Source organism: Mustela lutreola, chromosome 11, assembly GCF_030435805.1.
Source record: "Mustela lutreola isolate mMusLut2 chromosome 11, mMusLut2.pri, whole genome shotgun sequence".
Classification (NCBI taxonomy): domain Eukaryota; kingdom Metazoa; phylum Chordata; class Mammalia; order Carnivora; family Mustelidae; genus Mustela; species Mustela lutreola.
This window is the reverse complement of record NC_081300.1, coordinates 59,723,659-59,731,151: the sequence shown is the minus strand read 5'-3', so window position 1 is coordinate 59,731,151 and position 7,493 is coordinate 59,723,659. Positions and strand designations below refer to the sequence as shown.

General features: G+C 38.2%; 1 pseudogene; it reads right to left on the bottom strand.

Annotated features, from left to right (window-relative positions):
• Positions 1–208: 208 nt before the first annotated feature.
• LOC131811738 (ubiquitin-conjugating enzyme E2 variant 1-like) lies at positions 209–652 on the bottom strand (annotated as a pseudogene).
• Positions 653–7,493: the final 6,841 nt, after the last annotated feature.

Genomic DNA, 7,493 nt, shown 5'->3' with positions numbered 1-7,493 from the left:
CTTTTTTTTGTTATAGCACAACTTCTATATTTCAAATGGACAAAAAATTAGTATCATTTACAATATCTTAAGATAAATTGCCTTTGAATGGGAGCTTCCTTTCAGGTGATTTGAGTTCTACAAGACATATCTAGATAATGTAACTATGGAAAATTACTGCTTAAATTGAATGGGGAAGTGGGGGAGGGTCTGTAGTTTCTCTTTTTGATTAATTGCCATAACACTGTCATTCAGGCAGCTGACAGAGTTTCATGTTTCCTTTAGACATCATTAGGTGCTGGAACTCTTGCAGGACAACTTTGATGCTATATGAATTCTGCCATTTTGCTAGCACTGATATGGCTCTTGGGTCTATCCTCCATTAGAACTATTAACTCCATTCATAGTAATTTTTGTTACAAATCTTACAAAGGTGGGGTGCTTCTGGGTATTTAGGGTCACATTCTATTTTAAGGCTGTAAATTCAGTTTTCATAAATTGTTCTTGGAGGCCCAATTATCATCCCTGTTCATCTTGTAAGTGTCATGTCTTTGTCAGCTTCTAGACCCCAGCTAACTGTGCCAACTCCTACTTCTTTCTGGCCTTCTTCCAGTTCTTCCAACAGTCAAAAATTGCAAGGTACTTTTACTCCTGAGACCATTGTGGCTGCCATCTTGCATCGCTGTCGCTCCCTGTGTGAGTTTCTATTTAGTGTTCAGACCTTGGGAGAACCCCATAGTTTCCTGGCTTTTCCCCAGCATTTGGCATTGAACTTGAATCAATCTGTAGAGTCTACAGTTCCTGACCAACAAGGCATGATGAAGACACACTGTCCCAAGGAGCAAAGCCTGTGGAAGAGCACAGTGATGTGGTCAGAAATGACAAATTACAGCTTAGAACTTCTAGGCCTTCCTCTGCCCAAATCTCCATGTGAGGCATAGCTACATAGTAAAAGACAAGGCTGTCATGGTGAAAATGGATGTGAGAGCCAGCATGAGACACTTGGGACAGGGTTCAGCTGTGCCAGGCACCACCTTGCTGAATTAGAGTAACTGTTCAACCTCTCTGCTTCCCATCCTTCTCTCAAAGGGATGATATGATATCACATAGATGTAGAAGTAATATAATCACCTGGCACACAGGAAGCACTACATTCATCACTGTATAATTGTCTGAGTATTCATGGCTCCTTGAAGTCCTCAAAGCTGCACTTGGGGTTTCCAGGGAATATAAAGATTGTCCCATCTGACTGTTGTGATATGTTGTGTTTCCATTTTTATTTGTTTCAAAATATTTCTTAATTTCCCTTTTGATTTCTTCTTTGACCCATTTACTGTTCTAGGAGCACATTGTTGAATTTCCACATATTTGTGAATTTTCCAGTTTTCTTCTTGTTATTGATTTCTAGTTTCATACCGTTGTGGTCAAAAAAGACACTTGATATGATTTTGATCTTCTTAAGTTGTTTTGTGGCCTAATATATGATTCATCCTGGAAAATGTTTCATGAGCACTTGAGAAGAGTGTGTATTCTGCTCTTGTTGGATGGAATGTTCTATATACATATATGTTGGTTAGGTCCATTTGGTATACAATGTTTTTCAAGTTGGAGCCTGCTTCCTCCTCTCTCTCTGCCTGCCTCTCTGCCTACTTGTGATCTCTGTCTGTCAAATAAAAAAATAAAATAAATAAAATAAAAATAAATTTAAAAAAGTTTGATTTTCCTTATTGTGTTTATGTCTGGATGATCTATCCATTGTTGAAAGTGGAGTACTGAAGTCCCCTAGTAATACTGTATCACTGTCTATTTCTTCCCTTGGGTCTATTAATATTTGCTTTATATATTTAGGTGCTTTGATATTAGGTGCATAAGTATTTACAAATATTATATCCTTTTGATAGAGAATTACCCCTTTACATTACATAGCAACATTTGTCTTTTATATAGTTTTTGACTTAATGTCTATTTTATCACTATATAAGTACAGTGAGTCTCTTATAGGCAACATATAGTTTTGGATACTTTTAAAAATCAATTCAAATACTATATATCTTTTGATTTATGAATTTAATCCATTTACATTTAAATTCATTATTTATGGGTAAGAACTTACTGCCATTTAGTTAACTGTTTTCTGAGTGGTTTGTAGATCCCTTGTCTCTTTCTTCCTCTCTTGTCTTCCTTTGTGACTTGATGATTTTTCTGTTTTGGTGTGGTTGGATTCCTTTCTCCTTATATTTTGTGTACATACCACTTTTTTTCCCCTTGTGGTTACCATGAGGTTTACATAAAACCTCTTTACTATACTTGACATGCAGAGATCGCAAGTAGGCAGAGAGTCAGGCAGAGAGAGAGGAGGAAGCAGGCTCCCTGCTGAGCAGAGAGCCTGATGCAGGGCTTGATCCCAGGACCCTGAGATCATGACCTGAGTTGAAGGCAGAGGCTTTAACCCACTGAGCCACCCAGGTACCCCTAAAAACCTCTTTACTATACTATATATAGTTTTACTATAACAATATTTTAAATCTGATAGCAACTTAATGTTGACCTATAAAAAACTACACTTTAATTTCTCCTCCCACATTTTGTATTATTGACGTCACAGCTTACATCTTTTTTTTTTTTAAGATTTTTATTTATTTATTTATTTGACAGAGAGAAATTACAAGTACACTGAGAGGCAGGCAGAAAGAGAGAGAAGGAAGCAGGCTCCCTGCTGAGCAGAGAGCCCGACGCGGGACTCGATCCCAGGACCCTGAGATCATGACCTGAGCCGAAGGCAGCGGCTTAACTCACTGAGCCACCCAGGCGCCCCTATTCTTACCTTTATAGTGAGAGATTTATGCTTTCATGTATTTTCATGATGTTAGTTTGCATGCTTTCATTTCAGGTGTTCTCTTTGGCATCGTAAGGAAATTCTAGTGGTGAACACTCACAGCTCTCATTTGTCTAAAAAAGTCTAAGAAATAAAGTCTCCTTTATTTCTGAAGGATAGTCCTCTTGTTAATTACATTATGCCACAGGGGTAGGGAGTTGATATAGCTCTGAATTAGGGCAATGAAGATGTATTGCTGGCCTTGCCAGCTAAAAGAAAACTGCTTCTGAAAATCCTTAATGACAGGGGTGGAGAAAAAGTCCTTTGTCAGATCAATAGCTTCATACTAGGTACCAGAAGATGAACTGATTTATTTAAACAATGAAACCATATATGGTACAACAGTTATGACTGGAGTCACCACATGGTTAGGCTTATGGTAATCCACTTTCATTCTCCAAGATTAATCTGTCTTCTGCATAGACCAAATAGAAAAGTTGGATGGGATGTGGTGAGAATCACTACCTCTGCATCTTTCGAGTCATTGATGATGGCACTAATCATTTCAATACCTCCAGAAATGTGGTATTACTTTTTGTGTATTATTTAGAGGCACTTGTAGTAGACTTCTCCTGGGCTTTCCCCACCATAATAGCCCTTACTCCACAAGTCAGGGGACTAATGTGAGTATTCTGTCAGCTGATAAGTATATTCCAATTATATTTTCTATTACTGGGAAAATAACAAGGTAGGTTTGGGGACCTACTAAGCCTACTGTGAGAAACCTGAGCTAAAACCCCATTGCTCATCTGACTTCCATAAGCCCTACTCTCTGACTGGTGGACCACAGTGATATTTGGGATCTCCTAAAATTAATGTCATTTAGAATTAATGTTGAGACCTGGAGGACCAAGTACCTAATATTTATACCATAACCACAGAAAGGAGTATGTGATGTCATAAAAGGGACGTCATGCTCCGAAGGTAGAGCTTCACCAGCCCTCAGGAAAACAAGGATTGTGGGATGAGCCTAGTGTGGGTTCCACACTCAGGGAGGAGTCTGCTTCTCTCTGTCTCCCTCTAACCCTCTGTGCACCCCCATGCAGTCTCTCTCTGTGTCTCTGTCTCAAATAAATAAAATTGTCTAAAAATAATTTAAAAAAAAAAAAAAAAAAAGAATTAATGTTGAGTAGCCCCCCAAATTTCAATTATTTCCTTTGCCTCAATGCAGATACCCTGGTAAAAATCTGTAGGTTTGGGGCACCTGGGTGGCTCAGCTGGTTAAGCATCTGACTCAATCTCAGCTCATGTTTTGATCTCAGAGTTGTGAGTTCAAGCCCCGCATTGGTGTCTGTAGGTTTATTTGGGGAAGGCTGGGAAAAAAAAGATTAACAATATAAAATTTTCACAGTGGTCCTTTCTCAAGAGTACCTAGCCTCTTTTCATTCAAGAGGTTCTGGGACAATAAACTTGTTAAAGTCTGGGAATTATTAGAAGGGCTATGACTGTTGTTATGATCCATGTTAGTTTTTTTTCTTTGATCCAGTTCTTTTCTACTTATACAGATCAAGTAAGAATTTAATAGGCTTTCTATCTCTTTCACTTATAAGAATGCCAGAGAACCAGTCAACACCATAAGTCTATATGAGTCAGACATATTCTGATTGCTGCTTTGACTCTGCTGTCCATGACAGTAGCCACACTTTCTTTGCTCATAGTGGTTGAGTCATCATCCCACTTGGTCCTGCCACCCCAGGGTCTAATTATTCCCATTGCATTTAGTTTTTTCAATTCAGTGACCACAGCCCCCACTGTAAGGTGTGATCAACATAGAAGAGTGATCATAGAGTACTTCAAGGATTCTGGGGCCCCCCTCACAAATTTATTTCTTATAGTAGTAGTGAAATGTGTGTCTTAGGGACCCCCAGAGTGAGTGAGCAGGTCTTATACGATAAATCCACTATAACATTCCAATCTCTCTAAGCCTTTGAGTCCCTTCCTCTACATTAAACCAAGGCAGATCTGGCATTTCCAACTCACTCACTGTGGGGCACTTTTTGGTCCACATTTCAACCAATCAACTAAATAAACTGCTAGATCCCATCCTAACTCCTCAATGCAACATTTAAATACAGAATTTCTTCTTAGTGAGCCCTATCAATAAATTCAGTCTGATCCATCTTTATGTTCCTTCTACCATTATCCCATACGCTAACATCCATTCCTGCACAAGGGCTCTAACTTTCTGTCTGCATAAATTAGAAAACTCAATCAGTTATTTTGGATTATTGCCACCTCATAGGCCACACTTTGTATCTCATCTTTAGAGGCCTGTTGGGTTTGAGTCTAGTCAAATCCTAGAAGCCAAGGGAGGTGGTGGAGTAGGTCTTTTCTTTCTTTTCAAGATGATATTAGCACCATTTTTTTTTTTTGAGGCCAGCATTACCTTTAATTTCAAAACCACAAAATTACCAGAGAAGAGGACTGCAAATTAAGATTTCTCATGAACATAGATGCGAACATTCTTAACAAAAGGTGAGGTGAGTCTTAAGGCGAATCAACATGGTCTTTCATGACACTGCCTCAGGGGAGGCCATTCCACAGGCAATGTAGGATTAACCTCCCCAGATGGTAGTGGAGAGGCCCCTAGCCAGGGTTGGAGATACTTCTTGCATTAGGATAAAAAGGCAAAGAAGACTCATCAGAATTTAGGGCTCAATGTCTCCAGCTTCATCAGGGTCTTCTACCAGTCTCCATTCTAACTTATAAGATCCCATTCCTTCCCAATTTATGACTTTGGTTTAAGAGCACACACCCGGTGAGTCTAGGGGCTCAATTTGCATTGTAATTCACCCAGTCACAGGATACTGGGATTGTGAGATTCTGTGTTTGATTTTGAGCAATCTCAGCACTGCAGCTACAAGAGATTAGGGACTCCTTCAGTGTATACATGGAAGTTGGGGTCATTTATGTAGTGCTTGAGGTAGGAATTCAAAACCTGAGCTCATCATTTTCTCTCACCACTTTGTCCAGCAACAATAAGAGCAACCAGCCAATCTCATTATATTTGTTAGTTTTTCAAAAATGTTAAAAAACAAACACCATATACACTTACAGGCCTACCTTAAGAACCAAAACCAAAAACAAATCAAACAAACAAAAAACCTAAAAACAAAAACAAACAAAAAAACCTCTAAAAAAAAAACCCCAAAAAACCCCTCAAATAAACAACCTAACCTTATACCTAAAGAAGCTGGAAAAAGAACAACAAATGAAGACAAAAGCCAGCAGAAGGAAAGAAGTAATAAAGGTTAGAGCAGAAATACATGATCTAGAAACAAACAAACAAAAAACTCCAAACAAAACAGATTAATGAAGCCAGAAGGTGGATTTTTGAAAAAATTATTAAAATTGATAAACCTCTACCAGACTTAACAAAATGGGAAAGAACTCAAATAAATAAAATTATAAATGAGAGAAGAGAAATGACAATTAACACCACAAAGAATACTGTTAAAAGCCATATACCAACAAGTTAAAGAACCTGGAAGAAACAGATAAATTCCCAGAAACACATAAACTATGAAAACTGAGGGGTGCCTGGGGGGCTCAATGGGTTAAGCAGCCAACTCTTGATTTGGGCTCAGGTCATGATCTCATGGCCATGGGATCAAGCCCCTCACATGATGTGTGCTTAGGGGGAAGTTTGCTTGAGAATCTCTCATTCTTCCCCCACTCTACCTCTGTATAAAATAAACAAACAAATAAATAAATAAATCTTAAAAAATAACAAAAACAAAAACAAAACAAAACAAAACAAAAAAAAACGCCAAAACAGAAACCTACCAAAACCGAAACAGGAAGAAACAGAAAATCTGAACAGATAGATAATAAGCAAGGAAACTGGATCAGTAATAAAAATATCTCCCAACAGGGGCGCCTGGGTGGCTCAGTGGGTTAAAGCCTATGCCTTTGGCTCAGGTCATGATCCCAGGGTCCTGGAATCAAGCCCTGAGTTGGGCTCCTGTGCTCAGCAGGGAGCCCGCTTCCCCCTCTCTCTCTCTCTGCCTGCCTCTCTGCCTACTTGTGATCTCTCTCTGTCAAATAAATAAATAAAATCTTAAAAATAAATAAACAAACAAATAAATAAATAAATAAAATCTTTAAAAAAAATTATCTCCCAACAAATAAAAGTCCAGGACCAGATGGATGGCTTCATAGGCTAATTCTACCAAACATGTAAAGAAGAGTTATTACTTATTCTTCTCTAACTACTCCAAAAAATAGAAAAGGAAGGAAAATTTCCAAACTCTTTCTATGAGACCAGAATTACCCTGATGCCAAAACCAGATAAAGACTCTACTAAAAAAGGGAACCATAGGTCAGTCTCCCTGTTGAATATGGATGCAAAAATTTTCAATAAAATACTAGCAAATCAAATATAACAGTACATTAAAAGAATCATTCACCATGATCAAGTGGAATTTATTCCTGTGTTGCAAGCATGGTATAGTATTTGTGAATCAACCAAAATGATATACTACATTAATAAAAGAAAGAATAAGAACCATATGATCATTTCAATAGATTCAGAAAAAACATTTAACTAAGCAAACACCCATTCATGATTAGAAAAAAAAAATCCGGGGTGTCTGGGTAGCTCAGTGAGTTAAAGTCTCTGCCTTTGGCTCAAGTTATG